The sequence below is a fragment of the Argiope bruennichi genome, chromosome 2 (genome assembly GCF_947563725.1).
Source record: "Argiope bruennichi chromosome 2, qqArgBrue1.1, whole genome shotgun sequence".
NCBI classification, from domain to species: domain Eukaryota; kingdom Metazoa; phylum Arthropoda; class Arachnida; order Araneae; family Araneidae; genus Argiope; species Argiope bruennichi.
In genome coordinates this window covers 132,191,684-132,212,521 of record NC_079152.1, presented here as the reverse complement: position 1 = coordinate 132,212,521, position 20,838 = coordinate 132,191,684, and the positions used below count along the sequence as shown (strand labels likewise).

General features: G+C 32.3%; 1 protein-coding gene across 1 annotated transcript in view; it reads left to right on the top strand.

The window, feature by feature from the left end:
• The first annotated feature begins 2,050 nt into the window (after window positions 1-2,050).
• The window catches only part of LOC129961729 (elongation of very long chain fatty acids protein 4-like), a 66,470-nt gene continuing 47,682 nt past the window's right edge, over window positions 2,051-20,838 (top strand). Inside the window, exon 1 of the mRNA XM_056075277.1 lies at window positions 2,051-2,103. The gene's annotated coding sequence lies outside the window, so the exon portion shown is untranslated. The remainder of the gene's footprint in view (window positions 2,104-20,838) is intronic.

Genomic DNA, 20,838 nt, shown 5'->3' with positions numbered 1-20,838 from the left:
TTGTGTCGGCGTTTCGTAAGTTCGACAGATAACGTTCATCTGGAATGCTGCATTAATTAAAACTATCGTCGTCTGGGAAGTGATTTAACCTTTTACAATTCTCGTTTTGAGTCACGTTCTACAATGGGACAACAGAATCAAGTGATGGCAAAACAAAATAGTTCCGTGGGATATATATATATATATATATATATATATATATATATATATATATATATATATATATATATATATATATATATATATACAGGGTGGTTATAATTAAAGTTACCCTGCTTAGACCTACGTAGTGCCCGCTCTAGTGGAAGGAACTTGATACTTAGGTTGTATGGATCATGGGGAAAAGAAATCTGCTCCATGTTAATGGAGCAGATCATGGGGAAAAGAAAACTGCTCCATGTAAAATGATTCGTTCAAATTTCGGCCGATAGATGGCGGTTTTCCTGTACGATAAAGGCCGCTATGCAAATTTAGAGTAGTTTAATTATCCAGTACTCACTACCTCAAAATCATTCTTCGCCATGCCGTTAGAGAAAAAAGGAAGAGCTTTACTGATAAAGTTATTTTATCAGAACAGCAGTAATTTGTCAGGTGCACTACGAGAATATCGGCTCTTGAAAGACTTACGGAAAGGGCCTACGTCCAGGCACGCTATGAAAAAGATTGATTATTAAATTTGAAGAGATTGGAAGTGTGGTACAAGAAAGAGGACGGAAACGGATTTCAAATGAAACTGCGGAAGAAGTCGCGCTTGCCATGTTCGAAAGAGCGACCGATTCCCAATATTCTTCATCCAGTGTTCTAGCGGTGACACGTGATTTGTCCCTCCCTTGGTCTACAGTACGAGAGATTCTTCAATCCATTGTAAAATGGTATCCATACAAGATTCATCATGTGCAAGAGCTGAATTATGCAGACCCGGAGAAACGAAATCAATTTGCTAGAATTTTTTTAGCCAGAAAGCCGTTGACAATTCATGGTCTTGGAACATTTTGTGGTCGGACGAGGCTTATTTTACCTTAGACGGAGCAGTTAATACTCAGAACTGTCGCATATGGAGTACTGCAAGTCCTAATGATGTGCATGAACAGCCTCTACATCCTGATTACATTACTGTATGGTGTGGTTTTACTGCTAATTTCACTCTTGGTCCCTTTTTTTTTTTTTCTTTTTTGAGGAGAACACTCCTTATGGCCCTCAAAGGTGTTCCGTTAAGGGAGCCCGTTACCGCGACCTTCAGCAACAAGTCATTCCTGCGTTACAAGAACGAGAATGTTTAGGGACTACTGTCTTCATGCAAGATGTTGCACCGCCTCACATTGCTCGATCAGCGACGGCATTGCTTCGTGCCGACTTTGAAGATCAACGGGTAATTTCAAGAAGTTTTCGAACTGCCTGGCCTCCGCGTTCTCCGGACTTGAATCCCTGTGATTTCTGGTTGTGGGGATTCCTGAAAAATCGTGTCTATGGAGGAAGCATACGGATTTTGAATGAATTGAAAGCAAGCATAACACTTCATGTTGCTACAATTGATCGAGAAATCTTTCGTGCCATTGTTGAACACGCCAAAACACGCTTTGAACATGTGCTTGACGTAAATGGAATGCGCATTGAACATATATTGTAATTAAATAAAGTTTTTAAGTTCCAAATTGTGTTTTTTTGTTTGTTTGTTTGTTTTTCATGCGCCGTCTTCTCACCTGGCTGTTGGAATTTGAACTAATTTTTTTTTATTGCAGATTTTTCTTTCCCATGATCCATACAACCTAAGTATCAAGTTTCTACGACATCCTTCCACTACACTAGAGCGGACACTACGTAGAATGAAATAAGAAATGATTCATAATTCTCCAACATAATTCTGATTAATTCTTAAAAGCAGAAACGTGACTTCAATATGAATTATTAAAGCGTATATATTATTTTATTATTTCAGGTACGAAATTTATTCTAAGTGGGAAAGCCTGTTCAAACATATTAGTGCACAGTGGATCGTGTTCCCCTTTTTCATCATGTCATCTCATGTAAATCTGCATATAAAAGTAAAATCAACTCATTGTGTTTTATTCTAGGTTACGGCGTCTCCAGCTGTTTTATTCACAGGTAAGTATATCATTGCCTTTTTTCTAAAAAGAATTGCAAGCGATTTCATGTTAATTTTCGATGCATTTAAATTAGGAAATTACATTTGTTTTTTTATATTTGTTTAAAGTAATTGTGTCTATAACGTTTAAAGTAATTGTGTCTATAACGTTTAAAATAGTGACGTCTAAATGAATGGAAATAAAAGTTGATTTCATTTTCAAGTGATGACAAATCATTTGGTATTAGTCTTGTTCATCTTGCAGAAGAAATGTTTGAATGTTATATTCAATGACTCAAGGAAGTGATTCATAACCAGCTGGTTGGATTTATGATATAATTTTCACTTATGAAATTGTTCAGCAAATATGGTATTTACCTGACGACATTGTTCTTAAAAGGTAAAGAATGGGTTATGAGGGGAAAAAATGTTGTGTATAGTTGAGCGTTGAGCAGTTGTCGAGGTGCAGGTTTTGATCCCTGAGTTAAAGTTTCAGTCCTTCTTGTTATTAATTTTTTCTTCTAAATTATTTACATTAAATTAACAATTTACAATTAGGAATTAATGATTTTCGAGTGCATGATTAATTATTGTAATACTCATTTTTATCTGATGAATATTTAATCTCCAAATATTTGAAATATGATTTACTTTTTAGCATAAAAAATCATTATAAATATAAAAGTTTTTTTAAAAATATTTAATTTAAATTAACAATTTAAAAATAGTCTCAATTAATATGTCACTGATTACTAAGCACAGGCCTTTGGACTTCAGAAAATTTAACTATTAACTGTTATGATGAAACAAATTAAGGACTATATGGTTACTGTAATGATGGCAAAAATCCAAGAATCGATCCGTTTTCTTAAAATGTCTAGAAGAATAACAGTTGCAGCCTTGTAGAATTTGAAATATAGTTATATACCATACCTGCTTACCTTTTGTCTACTTACCCGACGGAGAATTTTCACTATTCACTGATATATTGAGTTAAATTAAGGACTATATGCGATAATCCAATGATATCAAAATCCAACAATAGATGAGTTTTCTTAAAATGTCTAGGAAAATAATTGTAGAACTGAAGAATTTCAAAACATTGCTGTAATGCTATTCCTGTTTAACCCTTTATATGCCGATGGTACTTAAATCATGGCAAACTTTAGTTTTTTAAATGATGCTGTTATCTTCGCAATATGGCTATTCTTTTCTGGTATAATTCAAAAGAATACAAACAGCATAACTCCGACAACAGGTAGGAAATATAAACATTATAAATCTTTAATTATTAAATCAATCAATATATTTTATAAAAGTATTTTCGTCTTTCCTGGTTTTATTCCCTACAAAACACAGCTGATGATGAAAAAAATAACATTGAAAACTTGATGGTAAAATAATTTGGTAAAAAAAGGCTTAAATTTAAGTGGCCCCTTTTGTTGTTTTCGTTGCTGTTCTCTTGAGATTTCCATTAGTGCTTTCTGATAGCATTTCATTGTTTGGAATCTTACTGGTATTGAGTTTTGAATATCGCATGTGTATGTCATCCAGATTATTGAATTAAATATCTCTGAAAAATTTTTCATTTTTCATTTTTTTAAAATTTGAATGGCTATCTGTCTGCGCTTTTAGTAGCTGAAACCTGCTCTTTACTATTCTCTTTCAAATACTGAAGTCAGATATGTTTGATCATGTATTTAATAAATTATTAGCTGTTCTCTTTAATTTCCAAGATACAAACGTTTTCGTACAAATAAAATGTGGTAATTCCATGTTCTAATTATGGTAGAATATGGTAATATTATGAAAACTCCATGTTCTAATTATGGTAGAATATGGTAATATTATGAAAATTCCATGTTCTAATTATGGCATATTAAGGTAATTTTATGGTAATTCTATGCGCAGCTGTTTTTGATATAAGAAACGCGGAATTAGTTTCGAATCATTTGCATACATGATTGAATAGATATGAATTAGAATAATAATTTGCCTCTTGTAATTTCTCGTTTTAATTAGACCAGTTTAAGATACTGAAAGCAATAAATGTTTCTCTTATAATACCGTCTCTTCAGTAGTTAAGGTAAAATTCCTTTTGTAGTTATTAATAACAACTTCCGTCTGCAAATGTTTTAAATCCCAGCTTTTTTCAACAGAATAGGCTATTTTTTTTATCATTTTAGCGAATTTAATTGGCTTGGCGAATGAATTGATTCTGTCTGAGGTATTCTGACTAGGCATTTCTAGGCACCGCATTCTGACTAGGGTGCACATTATTATTCAATATCAAATTAAGTGCGCGGTTTTACCATGCAGTAAAAATATTTTATCTGATGATAGATACCTTGTTTATTTTATAGATGCCTCGACGTTATAATCGAAGTACTAATAAGGTATCTGGGAGGCTACAGGAACTAAAAACAGTTATTAAAATTGTTCGTTACAGATTAAAAATTGGAACATTAAATCATACCTAAGGTTATATTCAACATTCTTTTATTATTATCTATTGTTCCAATACTATTCGTCATTTTACATAATTTGAAATTACATGTTATCTTAATTTCTTTATTTTAAATTTTTAAACGTTTTAATTGGTTCATTCTTTTAATAATACACTAAAGTTTAGACTAAAAAATGGTGCTATGTTTTATATATTTATTTCTAAATATAAAAGTTTCAAAAAAGCAATATTTTCCTTCTTTATTCACAAAATGCAAGCCAAATATCGCATGCAGGGAATGCCCCCATTCAGTGGATGGAATTACCCACTTTATGGGGTAATATCATTTGAGCTTATTTTTTAATGACATTGGTCGGACAAAAAAGAACTGTTCTCAGCTCCTGTTTAAAAGTTGCATTACATGTATATTAAATATTGGCCCGTATAAGAACAATATTAATTTTACTCTTGTAAAAATTCCTTAGCTATATGAAATCCTTTAATATGCGCATAATAATTTAAACTATTTATCATCATTAAAGTCATATCTATCCTTACTTTTTACTATTAATAGGGGGGGGAATCGAATTTCATCGGATATTTGATGAAATTTGAAAAGCTGATTTCAGTTGAATCAATCTATTACAAAGGATTGCTCGAGCACACGGCCGCCGCATGAGGGTAGCAAAATTGTTCACCGCACAAAGGCCCCTGAACCGGGGTGCGCCGAAATTTATAGTACTTATAGTTTTTTTTAATTTAATGTTACTTAAATGAAAGTTGTCAATTATACGCTTGCAATTTTTTATGTTTTATATTTTCTAAGCAATAAAATGAGATTTTATTTTAATTTTATATTTTAATTTTATTTTACTTTTGTTTTTGTTTCTGCGGGTTGTTTTCGTTTGTGTAAAACAAAACTTGATTGCCGATACGAACAATGGAAATACGTTCCGTGTGAAGTTCCGTGCGCTACTACACAGAACGTATTAAAAATCTAAGAATTTGTAACATGTAACAACAGGATTTGGAAATGTTTTGCATCGGCATATATTTATTCTTTATGTGCTGTGAGGCTGTTGCTGCTCAACGTCGTTGTTTAGTTTGCTTTTTTTTTTGAAATGATGGTGGCGACACCACCGTGCGTGTGTGCCCTTGAATTAACAGGGAATAACCCTTATTTTTAATCATATACGTAATCGCTGCTCATAAAGTGCGTACATTCTGTGAATTGCTTCGCAATCAAAGTACTATGATTAATCGTTTGCTGTGATTAATTGTTAATTGTTTTTTTATAATTGCTCCAAAAAATAGGATTTTTATTTAGAGGTAAGTGAATAATCTAAATATATTATTAGTATTATTTTCATAGCAGTAAAGATTCATAAAAAGGAACAATTCATTAAGAAAAACTTTTATCTTTCAAATTAACAAAATAATTCAAAAAGTAACTTTTTATTTATCTTTATAAAACCCAGATTAATCTTATTCTTCATTGCGCAGAATTTGATTTATCTATTTCTGATATACAATTACAATTTCCAAATAATCGAAAAAAATTCTAAAAAATTACTAATGATTATAGCTCTTTTTCATTAAAAGTTTATAATTATTTAATTATTATGTACCTGGGATGTTTTCAATATTTCAATTGCTTATAACAAATGCTTTTTAGTAATTTGTATTAATATTGGTTTAATTTACTTAAATATTTTGAATCAGCAGGAAGAAGAAAAAAGTTCACTCTAAATTCTCAGAAATAAATTTTTCGCAAAAAAAAAAAAAAAAATGTTTCTAAATTTTTAGTTATATTAGTTTATTTATCTGAATCTTTATTTAGTAGCAAATGTCATAAATGGGCTTTCGACTTTCAAATAGTACATTGAGAGAAAAACACTTGATGCATTTTGTATATGGAATGAAAATTAAAATTTTTTTAGTTAGTGCAATAAATATTTTTTTAGAAACATGTTCTCAAAAAAAAGAAGAAGAAGTCTGGAACATAAAATAGAAAAAGGAAATTGCAACGAGAGGAGGCTAATCAGAAACTGGCGGGATTTCTAAATAAATATCTCAGAAACACAATAGGATTAGATGGACAAGCAATTGAACCAAGACCATCAACATCAACATCTGGTTTGGAATTTCATAATAAAAATTTATCTCAAAATGTAAATTCATCAGAATGTGATCAAGAAAAAACCATGATTGTACCAATTGAAAACTTAGATGTTGACATTGAAAATTCGCCTGGTAATAACGTAATATCTCACAACGAAGATTTTCACTTTAAGTGTGAATGTGGGATTATTGGCGCAAAAACCATTTTTGATTATACTGCGCCAAACGTATGGTGTAGTTGAAATAAAGGGTACGATACATAAAAGTGATAATTTTAAATCAGATATATAAGCAAATACAAGATTGTTTCTATGATAAAATAATGAAATTTTTTTAAATGTTTAGGAATGTAAGATGCATGGTACAAATATTAAAAAACATCATCATAAAAGCCAACAAGAAACAAAAAAAGTTCACTTCACAAATGTCAATGTATGAAAATAATAGTAAATTCTGAACTAAATATCAGCTTTTTTTTTCCTTCTTCGCTTTTTCATAAACGTCGATTTAAGAGTAAGATAGAATTTTGAATTAGCAACTGTTCGACTAGTAATCGGCTGCCGTCGATGGTGATCATCTATAAAATCTTCGTCTATAGATTCTAATGGATCGTAATCAATATAATCCTCGGATTCTGCTGTATCTTGAACATCAGGAAGCAAATTATCTGTCAACATTGATTCTGACAATGATTTATAAGAAGCTGTTGATTGCATGATCTCTTGTACGTTATCTTCATTTGTGGCTGTAAAATGTGTATGAAAATCTACATTGTTAAGGTTTGCTAAATTCCCATTAGAATGAATACTGATATCCTGTTGGGCTTTTTTCTTTTTCAGAGGTTGTGTTACGTTGCATATCTTATCATCAATTAGTGTTGAAACAGATTTTTTAAGTGATACATAAGTAATATCTGAATCTGTCTGTGTAAATTTTTCTACAGTGTCAATAGTTTTCTTTTGTTGAACTATTTTTGCAAAGGATGAAACAGCTGTTGGCAGACACCATTTACGTGCTTCGGTGTAGGATATGTTCTTCAGTGCTTTCAGTTTCTGAATTTCTTTTTCTTGTTTCCAAGTCTGACAGTATTTTGAGCTGGATTCATGAGTCTGTGCACAATTCGTACACTTAGGCTCTAATTGACAATCAGTAATAGAATGACCAACTGACGCACATCTAGCACATACCATATTTCCTCGACAGGCAGTCCTCAAATGTCCAAACCGTTGGCACTTGTAGGATATAATTGGATTTGGTATGAAAGGGCGGACACGACAATGAAAGTATCCAGCCTTAATTGATTTCGGTAGTTGAGTTTTGTTGAAAGTTAAAATTATATGAATAGTAGGCTGAAACTCTGTACTTTTTTTTAACTGTAATGTGGCGAACATGAATTACGCCTTGGTCAGAGAAACCCTCAAGGATATCAGAATCTGATGTATTTAACAAGTCAGGTTCAGATATTACTCCACGAACAGAATTCAAACTTTTATGAGGAGTAACAGAGATGGGAAAATCAAGCAGGGTTTTTGCGTTGAGAAATGATTTTGTTTGAGATGATAACAAAGTTTCTATGAAGAAATTACCAGATTTTAGCTTTTTAACAAATTTTGGTTCTCCTCCAATACCAGTAATCCCTTTATGTATAGCGAAAGGAGAAAACGAAAACAAATTTCTAGATTTATCAGTTGGTGTCAGAATTAAATATCTTACAAATTTACTTAAGCAGTCTGTATTATAACTTTCCAATTCCATAACTTTCACACCAGAAAAGTTTTCAAAAGGTTCCATGCAAAGAAACAAGTGTAATTCGGACCCCGACGGCACTGCCCACCACGGAGCCTAACAAGGGTAGGCAGTTACTGGCTCTCGAATTCCCAGCCTCAACACTTACCTTAGTGCTATACTATACCGTCAGAATCACATCCAGGAACGTTTACCCCCCTTAACGCCAAGCTCCAGACAATGACCCTTTTGCTTGATCCCAAGCAGACTAACCAAATGGTTAGGGTACTAGCCGAATTGATGCACCGGGGACCAACAATGCACCACCTGTCTAATGGGTCGCCACACACGGCCAACACGTTGCTGCCGGGGGAAGGAAGAAACACAGCAGAAAGCAAAAGGCGTAGAGGAGAGTGAACTGAGAGGGAGTAAAGATCCCTAGGAACCTCGGGATTGGGACACCCGTACACAGTAGGTGAGGTTCTGAGGGAGATTTTGACTTTGAATTAAACGATCCAGGTACCTGGCCTGATACAATTTCTATAAAAATTAGAGATTATCAAAAGGCCCTCCCCTCTTGATAACCAAACATTTTCCGAGAGATAATTCTGGCAGAAAGTTTTCAGAATCGTTCTATTATAGAACATTACTGAATGGAGAAAAAGTATTTAGAAATTATTTAGTATATTCAAATTCCCGAAATGCAGTTTTTTGCTTCCCTTGTAAACTATATAGTGAGAAGCATTCACAGCTTATTAAGGATGGACGTAAGGATTGGGCACATTTAACTCACAGTTTGAAAACACATGAAAGCAGTGCATCTCATCTTAAACATAGTTCAAAATGCAGTGAACTCAAAAGGACTTTGAGGAATTTATGTACCATGGATGCAGCTCCACAAAGACTTTATGATACAGAAAAGGTTTACTGGCAGTCGGTTATTGAACGGCTTATTTATTTTATTCAATATTTAGCCCGGCAATTCCTTGCATTTAGAGGTTCTTGAAAGAGTTGTATCATAGTAATAATGGAAATTTTTTGAATTTGGTTGAAAGCATAGCAAAATTTGATCCAATAATTGCTGCACATCTCCACAAAATTCAAACATCTCAAAAGAAGAACATTGCTCATTATTTAGGGGAGAAAATTCAGAAGGAAATTATAAGAATTATTTCAGAAGGAATTAAAAAGCATTTATTACATATGAATAAATCGTCAAAATATTACTCACTAATTCTGGATACCATACCTGATGTCAGTCATAACGAACAGTTGACTGTTGTAATTCGATTTGTTTTTAAGAACGAGGAAACCAATAAAGCCCAAATTGAAGAACATTTTTTAGGATTTCAATCTGTCGACGACACTACTGAACAGGGTCTGCTTGAATTCATAAATGGACATTTAAAATCGTTAGAACTAAATTTATCAGATTTACGAGGCCAATCTTACGATAATTGTGCTAATATGAGAAGAAAGTATAAAGGATCGCAACAAAAAATTATTGAAAATAATTCGAGGGCACTCTATATCCCCTGCTGTGCCCATTCTCTAAATTTAGTTGTAAATGATGTAGCTAAAATTTCCTTCGAAACAATTAATTTCTTCGGAGTAATGCAGGAGCTTTACAACTACGTTTCTTCATCCGTTAAAAGTTGGTGCATTTTGCAACAGTATGTTGAAAATCTAACTTTAAAGCCACTCTCCAACACCAGACGGGGAAGTAGAATTCAAGCTTTAAAAGCGTTGAAAAACGATTTGAATAGAATTTTGAGAGCGTTAATAAATATTCAAGAAGATCAAACAAGAGACATTGAATCAAGAACTCAAGCAAAAAATTTGACATCTGGCACAATATTTTAAATTTATTAAATGTGATAAATAAAATAATGCAAAATTCTAAATGTGATTTACAAATCGTGACTGACAATTTACAAAATCTTATATCAGAACTAAATAATCGTAGATCAGATGAAGCGTATGAACATGCAATTGCCAATGCAAGAATAGTTGCTGATGATTTGGGGATGGATACTGATTTTCCACAAAGTCGAAACAGGTTTTAAAAAAATTATTTCAAGATGAACAAACCGACGAACCAATCAACAATCCAAGACAAAAATTTAAGGTTGAATTTTATAATATAATATTAGACATTTCTTCAATTACTGAAAGATTCGGTCAATTAAAAGAACATTACAATTACTTCAAGGTAGTACACTATATATTTAATTTAAAAAACTGGAGTGACAAAGAAATTTTAAAACATTGTAAAGAATTACAACAATAATTAACGGATACTAAAAATGTTAATGAAAAGGACATTGATGGATTAAATTTGTTCGAAGAAATAAAGTCTTTTCGATGTTTTACCAAAGAGGATATATCACCTATTGATGTTTTAAATTATATTTATGAAAACAATCTTACCGATATTCCAAGTATTACAATAGCTTTACGGATTTCTTTAACCCTGCCAGTTTCGATAGCTACTGGAGAACAAAGTTTTTCAAAACTTAAAATTATAAAAAAAACTACATGCGATCTACCATGGCGCAGAAGAGATTATCAGACCTCTCAATTATATCCATAGAGAGCGAAATTTCGGTTAAATTAAACATAACGGTATTGATACGAGCGTTTGTAGCTGCTAAAGATAGGATAATCAATATTTGAATATATTTTCTTATTTTATATTTTACTTTACAAATGTTTTATCATTATTTTGTTTTTAAAATTTCTGAAATAATAAGAAACAATAAGACAAACGTATTTTAATATTATAATTTTAAAGCTTTTCAGTTCGAAAGTCAAATTTTGAATACTTTAAAAGAGTATTTCACATTTATTTTGCAGCAGAGTGCAACGGAACCCCATAAAGGGGCGCCAAATTTCAATTTGAACTAGGGCGCCTAATACCCACGCGGTGGCCTGCTCGAGTAAATTTAAAGCACATAAAAGTACACAGTAAATAGTATTTGCAGAACTTAGTCTACAAATGTAGAGTAAGAGATGATATACTCTTTTAAATCAGGTATTTTTCCTTGCTTCATATCTTCATAATTTTAATACCTAAAATGTGTGGTATGTTAACTTTTCAAATAATCCTCTCTGTTGAACATGACTTTTGAAACAATATCTTCATGTCTATAATACCGTTTGAAAGGCCAGGATAGCCTGGTTAGTTGAGTTTTGGATTCGCGTCCCTTAGGCAGCGAGTTCGAGCCCAGCCGGCCGAAGATTCCCCGCGTGCTTGGTGGCTGACGCACGTATAAATCTATCGTGATTACAAAGTCCTCCATGTCGAGAGTAATACCATCGGGGGGTACTGTATCAGGGGTGATCGTTCTCTGATTCAGGTCTGAGTTACGATTTGTGGATGAGTGAATGAAATGCATGAATGAAGTCTGCCCCGTAAAAAGGGTTGAGACGTGTGTGTAGTCAAGTCGTACTCTTGGCCATAATTGGCGGTTCTACGCTAAAAACAAGCGGCACTCCCCCTCAGGCTTAAATCGGCTGTCAACGAACAGCGGGCTTGTCCGTGGCAAGTGCCATAAGAGACAACAATACCGTTTGAAAAACTCTAAAGGTAAAAGTCACAGATGCATGTTATGTATCTTTCGTATATTAACCAGCTTCATTAACCATAACTACAGCTAAAATTACGTCAATAGTATCCCATTAGCTGACTGATGGTACTTTAGATTCAAATCTTCAGAGAACGCTAATGATTTAAATGCACACAACATATAAACCGATTAATATGAAATTTGATTCGCTTGTTTAAATTGGTCAAATTGAGAATGAGATTTTGGTTCCATCTTCTCTAATTACCCCACCCTCCCCCTCCGAGTCCGGAATGATAACTACATGTGACGAATATTGGAATGTGTATACCGAAAAAATAGTGATACGTTGATGAAATCTTGTCAAAACCGGAGGATTTCAATTCGAGACCTGATTTCACCGAAGAACCGTCCTGTAAGCTGGTCGGGTGCACATTAAATCCGTCAGGACCAAGCGTCCTCCCACTAGTGTGGTGTGGAAGTTTGAAGAGGGGGATACCAACGCAGGTGTCGTCCTCGTCATCTGACAGTGACTCGAAATGACGAGGTCAGTTCGAAAATAGCCATAGTGCTGATTTCAAACGAGATGTTAATATAACTAAACTAACACTGATGGATAAATTTCTAATACGAAGTACAAAAACTATTTGAGGATAAAAATAGTCATAAAGCTTCAACCCTGCTTGATAGAGTGGGAGTAATTATTTGAAGTAAAATAATTCAAACTTCCAAAATGTAAATAATTTTTTGTCGAATCTATCTAAATCAATTTATGATCATAATAAAATTTAAGAGTTAAAAAGGGCGCATACAGTCAGTACAGTTGGGTCTAAATGGATTAGGTTTGAATATATGTTTGTCACTTTTCAATTACATATGTAACTTAATAATTAATAAAGTTCTAATCCCTCTTCTATATTGCATGAGATAAGTCACTGAAAAAATTTCCTTCTGCAAACTGGAACGACAAAGATAGATTCCTTATCTTCTAAATTATTGTTTTTTTAAATACCTTTCAACCCTGACTCTCGGGGAGAGGGGGAGCACTTCGTAATTGAGGTTGAGAAGTTTCTGTTATGGTGGTTGGTTCTCGCCATTCTTGAGGAACGCCATCCTTGAGGGTGAAAGGGTGAGGGTGGCTATCTCCCACTGATGACAGGACATACTTCCTTAGGAAAGGGTTGTACCGTGGTCTGTGATTGTCCTTTGAACTCAACCACAGTTCCCGCCAGTGTTGCTGTCTCGGCGGTTCGGTTATTCAAGTTTTTCCGTGCGCCTTCCGGAGTAGTCAGTCTATATGATTATTTTCAACCCTCAGCGGAAATGGTCATTCTCGTATGCCCTTCAGTTACTTTTCCTTTTTCCCCCCGGATAAAATTATGAATCTTGGGTCAGCTGCAAATATCCTGCATGGTTTTAATGAGAGATAGTTACAAAATACAGATATTTAGCGTGAATTTAGCATTTTTATATAATCTGTCTTGAGGATATGGGTTTTGGACGCCATTTTGCAGAACGATTCACGCCACAGTTTGTCACAGTACTATAGCTGTAGTCACAATAAACATGTCAAAACTCATTAATTCAAGTCATTGCTTTCATTAATGATCGCCTTTATATGCATTCGAAATAGCGGGAGGGCAGATGATTAACCACTTGACAGATTTGGTTTCAAAATATGACACAACCCTATATTTTAGAAGCTAAATCTGTGTACCAAATTATATGTATATGGTTCTTCGCGTTTTGCAGTTCTTCCATAATCAAACAGCTAGGCAGACAGATTTCCTGAGAATGATTTTATTAATAATTTGATGGCAATTCACGAATGGATCGCAATTCCATATACAAAATTTCATCCGTATTCTGAAAGTGGTTTTGATATATCGCGTTCACAGATAGACTGACTGACAGACAGATAAAATACCAAAAAGTGTTTTTTGGGCGATTACGATATTTCTTATACACTTATGAAAAAGTAAAAATGAAATATTATATATTGAAGCAACCGTAGGTACCCTTCATTTCAGTATCCCGTCATTACCACTTTTCAACGATTCTACCTCGCTAAGGGGCGAGACGCAAAAAGATGAGCCATTTCCAGAATTTCTCGTCATTCTTTGATCCTGATTTCCGCCACATAAAATTATTTTTTTTCCGCTATACATATGAGAGTGTCTTGTCATTTATGACCATTAGGGATTGCAAAACCGGTATACCGGGATACCGAATACCGGTATTTTGAGCCATTTGTACAATTTTGTAATACAGGTATTCACAAGATTAAATACCGATTTTTCGGTATTTACTAGAAATTTTTTAAATTGTCTGCATTATATGTTCAGGGACCGCCAACATAGCAAAATAGTATACGTTTTTATTTTTATGTCTCCCTAACGGGCGAAATTAATTAGACTGTGAATACAAAGTTGCATCGCACAATCAAGATAAGTGATAAAATACTGTTTGACAACGGATTGTAAAGCCCTCAGCGCTTTTGACGATGCGTTAGGATGGGTTTAATTCGACAAAATAGGGATGAGAGGAAAGATGAAAGGAAGAGATAATTAGATTTAACAATGAAGACTCGCGGTTTTATAAGACTTTAACATTGCAGATAATTAGTAATACAGAATGTCTTACGGTATTTACATAATTATAATGATTTTAAAAATGAAAATGGGAAAGAAGAAAAGAGATTAACCAATTCAAATCTGATCAAGTTTATATTAAATTTCTTAAATTTTTTTACCTACAAACCTATCAACATTAGAAGAATGCAGTACAGTAATCGAAAATTATGATGACACTAATGTCGATAGTGAAAAGGAATTGTCTCTTGAACAAAAATAAGAATTAGCGATAAATAAAAAAAATTCAACAAACCAAAATATAATACAGAAATCAGCTATATCCAATACCATCCGACGAGAAATCGATTTATTTGAAGATGAGGGGTTTAGAGGTAAATACTTGGAAAAAGTATATTGCGCATTGCTAACAGTACCACCAACTAGCGTAGATGGCGAAAGAGCGTTTTCGGCAGCTGGTAATTTTAGCGCAAAATTATATTCCAGGCTTAATGATAGTACAATGGATGCATTATGATTTTTAAGATCACATTTAAAAAAATTGTAATAGTACCACAGACAGAATAGCGATATTTACGTTTTTTTGGGATTTAAATAAATAAGATGTTTCTTACTTTTTTGTGATTCTTTATACACTGTTATATTATAAATTACAAATTATTTTTTTTTGATATTTGCACTCTCTAATAAAACAAAGAAACACCTATGTTTTCTTTCTTTTTCTAAAATTCCTTCTACCAGTATTAAAACCGTACGCTAGATTGCCTGAGTGAAGCACAGTATTTCGGAAGCTTTTGTCACAAATAAAGCTTTTTTATGAATTCAAAGTCATGCCTCTCGGCTTATGTAACGTGCTCTAGTAACATCTGAGCAAATTATGAATAATTTGCATAACTTTAAGTGACAGATAGGTCTACGTTACATAGATAAATAACATAGTGGTATTCTCCCAGAGTCCCTGGACACCTCGAGAGTTTTTACTGGGAATTACGGTGTATTTAAGAAGCTAGACATATTTTAAATCCTCAAAAGTGCCTATTTGGTTCCAGGAAAATCAAGATTCTTGGTCATTCAGTATCAGCTGATGGCGTAAAACCAGATCGAGATAAAATAAATGTGGCTCAGGATTTCCCTAACCGCACGATGTTAAAAGCTTTCTTGTATTTTGTTCTAACTACCATCGCTTTAATTAGGTTTTTTGTCAACGGATTCAGGCACTTCAAATTTTATTAAAGACCAAATTCTAAGTTTGTGTGTACTCAACAGCGACGAGGAACCACAAAAGATTCAAAACGGTTCTTATTTCCAAACCCATATTCAGTTTATTTGACGAAAAGACTCCCACTGAACAATACACAAATGAAAGTGGCTAAGGAATTGGTACCGTATTAATCGAACGACAAGAACAAGCTGAAAAAGTTTCATCGTATATCTAGAATTCTATCAAATGTTGAGGAAAAACTATTCCACTACTCAAAAAGAGTGTTTTGCCGCAGTATGGGCATCATAAAGTTTCGTCCTTATTTGTTTGGAAAATCATTTTCGATTGTCAAGGATCTCATTCATTGGGCTAGCTAGTTAATTTAATGGATCCATCGAGAAGATTGGTGATATGGACTTTAAGATTCCAAAAATATGACATCACTATTTCGTGCAAAAGTGGAAAGAAATCTCAAGATACCGATAGGCTCTCTGGAAACCCCATTGAAGACGGTACCATATCTGAAGGAATAAGTGCTTTTAACTCAGTCATCGACCTAGGACTACATTGATCATTGTAAAGATTTCGAGATATCTGCCACCATCCCATCATGGTAAAAGTCAAAAAGTCTGGTAAATCAGACTTTGAGATAATCGAGGGGATTATGAGCAAGAAAAACTTTGATCCTTCAGGTAAAAGGTAGTTGCCAATTATTCCTAAACATTTACGATTAGATACTCTCTGACACTTTCATGGCGCAGCAACAGCCACTCACTTGCAATTTTCAATGACTTACCATAGATTACGAAAAATATTTTATAGGCCTGGCCTCTGTTGAAGTGTACGTTGCTACAATAATGCACTGTAAAGAATACCAAAAAAGAAAGTCTGTTATCCAAAAACCATGTGGCCCATGTCTCCAATAAAAGCCCTTTTCATCGTGCTGAATATGTATCTACTTAAAAGATTTCTTAAATCTCTAGGTGGAAACCAGTGCATCGTTGTATGTACTGATTACTATACTCTCTAAGTTATTACAAAAGCTCTACCATGATTTATGTTACTAAACATCGTCTAATAAAGTATATGCCTACTGATTTGGTATGGATCTTTATGCCATGCTTTAAGAAAGATTACCAGAAAAGCTCCTCAAAAAGAATTTCGAATCCTACCAAATATTAAAGCAACTTTCCAATGTTACCTATAAGACAAAAAAGTCTTTGAATGTTCATCGAAAAGTCGAAAATAGAAAGACATTGCTCATGTAATACGAATACGTAAAATGGAGATATTTTACTATTATCACTGAAACCAGACTTACAGGAAGACAATGAAAAATGATAATTCTCCTAAGAAAAATAATTCGAAGTACACAATTGCCATAACACTTTCCAGAAGGAAATCTGCCGTATGACAGGGTGGCGTTGTCGCATAGCAACGTCTCATTTTGATGAAATCTGCGCTTACCGCCTTGGGCTAGTGGATTTGTCTTTGGGTTCTGATCGTAAGATCGACCATTCGAGTTTGAGCGAAGATTTTTTTTTTTTTTTTTGTTATTTATGTTGAATTTTTGATATATGAAAATTCATGTAATTCAAATGTACGAAAACGTAAGTTATTTATGTATGCAAAATAATGTAATTTAAATATTTAATTCTTAAATTGCATATAAGGAGCTACTATTAAGTTACCGGCAATTTCAGTCATATGAATGCTTACTGCTCGCATCTAGTCAACGAAGGCTTCTTCCTTCTCCCATTTGACGATGTATGAATACGTGACTGTATTTTCCAAGTCAAGGTTTAACTATGGGATTATCAATACAGCTTCAAAATCGAGGAAATGAATTCTAAAAATATTGGAGTGCCGATCTTAATCATAAAATCACACTTTAACATGACATGCAGATTTATACAGATAAGCTGGAAATTCCAGATTTAATAGACATTGTTGAAGTATAAAATAAGCATATTAAGTCGAATAATATAATAGGAATTTTAAGTCGTATTGCAGGTGTGTACAGTCTTTTTTGCGTTTATCTTTAACTAATTCTTTTGCGTCACTCTTCAACATTTTTTTTTTAACTTTGTAGATTTAAAGGAGTTTAGGAACTTTTGACATGTGAATTTAATGAATATTTAGAGGAGTTATAAAGAATAGCTGCTCCTTATTCTAATAGGGGAATTATTGATTTGTTAAGGGCTCTTATTTATGAGGCAATCGCATCTTTTTCCTAAGTGAAACTGATAATTAGCCATTAAGAATGCTAAAAACATCTTTACAATTTGATTTATCGATTTAATCATTCTTTTAGATATTCTCAAGACTGATACCAGGACGAAAAGTTTTCTAAAGCCATAGAGCAAATTGAGATTGTTAATCCAGTGTTAATCCCAATGTTAAGATTCTCGCAATTTTGTTGTAAAAATAAGAATTCTATATTCATCTGTTAGAAAATTAGAAATATGAATTGATTTCAAACATACATTATTAAAATAAAGATACAGCTTTTAGATGAAAACTTTGATACTATAATAAGAGAATATCATGCTGAAATAATAATTAATACAATTCTTGCATACATATGACATTGAACTTAAATTTTCTTTTATAAGTTACATTTTAATTATTCTTTTAGATATTCACATGTATAGTATTTCAGACATAAACCATTTATACTACTTTTTGTCATTTTCTGTATTCCTTTATCTAATAAATAAATTAGCAAACTACTCATGTTATTATTTTATTTATTACAATCTGGTAATTTTACTCACCGATTTCTGCTATTGCTTTCTGAAAAATTACTACAATCTCCAGAGATAAGACATTATAATAATTTATTATTGATCATACTTTTTTTTTTTTTATCTAAACACAAAATTGCTTATTGATTGCTTACATATTTAGTTCAAGTGGCAAAAAAAACTTATATATAATATCGTTAAATGGCAATTTTATATATCATTAAATGTTAAAAAGGTTATCTCAAAATGTTATCAAAAAATTCAATAACAGATAACAAAAGAAGTATTTTAACATAAAAGTTTTTATTACTTTATAAAAAATTAATTACGAAATTGTAATAACTGGAATCGTTTATTTATTCCTCATAATTTAATGTTTATGACCTCTTTATAGTTAATAAAAATTGCTTTAAAGTATTTTATTATGAATTAGTAACATTTTCTGACAATGTTAAGCGTTATCCGCAGTTTTACATCTCCAAAATACGCGAATAATTTGTTAACTTTATTGTTAAACTAGCCGCCTTTGGCGACCAGCCGGTTCACCAGTATTAACGCTCGTTACAATTTTCAATTAAATATTTTAAGTAACTTGTCTCTTAATAGCTTCTCAAACAAAACATTTTTAATCTTCAAATTTTGATAGTCATACCAAACTTATACTGTTGTTTAAATTGTTTCGTTCAATTTACTATATATATTTTGCTAATTTGTTGTCATTTCCGGTAAAACTTCAACTTTAATTTAAAGTGGAAATGATGAAATTGCAATTAATATAAGATATTTTTTAAGCGTTTTATTAGATTTATCATCTTTATTGTTATTTATTTATTATTATTATTATTGAATATGAGTATTGCAAACAGAATCGCTCGGTATTTAAGTCTTATGTGAACTACAAAATATTTTTAATAATTTATGAAATGTCTCAAACAATAATTCAACAAAAATTTCTCAGATTCAGCATAAAATTCAGGTTTTAGTTTTGCTTTCAAAAGGATTCAAAAATATCAATAAAAATATTTTGTTCCGGCCTATAAATATATTTCAAAAATCATGAAGTCTAAATTTAATGCAGTAAAGTATCAGATTCTGTAAAATATTCTGGACACACCAAATTTTAAATAAATGAATGAATGTTTCTATTTGACACGATCAACTAAGACTTATTTATGAAGTTTTGAATGTTAAAAATTTAGAAAAACTCAACAATTTCATAGTCTTAGGCCAATTAAACTTGAAAAACCTGCGCGCTGATTGGCGTATTTTCTTTGAAACGATCGATGGAAAATCTAAAATTATCCTTTTTTTATCGAATAGTAATATTCAAATTTTCATAAATCAGTCAGTTTAAGTGATTGATTTAGTTGATTGGAAATTAACTCTTTTTATTTAAAATATTAGTGTTATTAGTGTAAAATTATTCGTGATTTCCGCAGCAGAAGCTTTATGTAAAATCAAAAATTTGTTATTTATTAGAGCATTTATTGGATGAAGTTACATAAAATATAATCATTTTCCATTTAGACCATTTTAGCAGGTCTGTGTCTTACTAAAGGTTTACAAATTACCTATGTGGCCCTGATTTGAATGGATATCCTGTTCATATTAAACAAAACTTGCCTTAAAATAAAACTGATTCATTGGATTAATAATATAGAGAGTGTAAAAGATCATAAAATAATTTTTCTTGAATTTATTTTTTAGAAAAAATAATATTTCATATTTGTTTCATTTCCTACAGACACGTGCCGAAAATTATATTTTTGCATATTTCATTTCCAAAAAGATTTAATTTATTTTTAATTGGAGCTTTAATCAATGTGATGGCAACACTTTGAAAAAGCTAATTTTTTCCCATGAATGCGAAACGTGCTAGTGCAGCTTAAATTTTATTTTTATTTTGTACGAAAAAAATTGTTGAAAAATATAGTTAAAATATTTATTTAAAAATTCATTAAAAATAGAAATTTAATTTTAAGTTTAAAACATTGGTATCATTTAAAAGATAAATTTTTTATCTTTAGCTTCATGTAAAAATATTTTTTGTGCGGTAATATTTTCGGAAGTTATAGCAGAAACACGCCAAAATTTCGCTTAATTTTTAAATAAATAAAATTCTAATTAAAAATTCGAAAAAATAACCCCCAGGTGCACATTCCCGGCATCCAAGGTATACACATGCCAAATTTGGTAGCTGTAGGTTGAATGGTCTGGCCTGTAGAGCGCCAACACACACACACACATTGAGCTTTATTAAAAGTATAGATGTAAATATCTCCTCTTTTCATATTTCCTCTCACATGTACAGTGGCAGTCAAAAGTATTCGTACACTTAAATTACTAACTTCAAAAGTG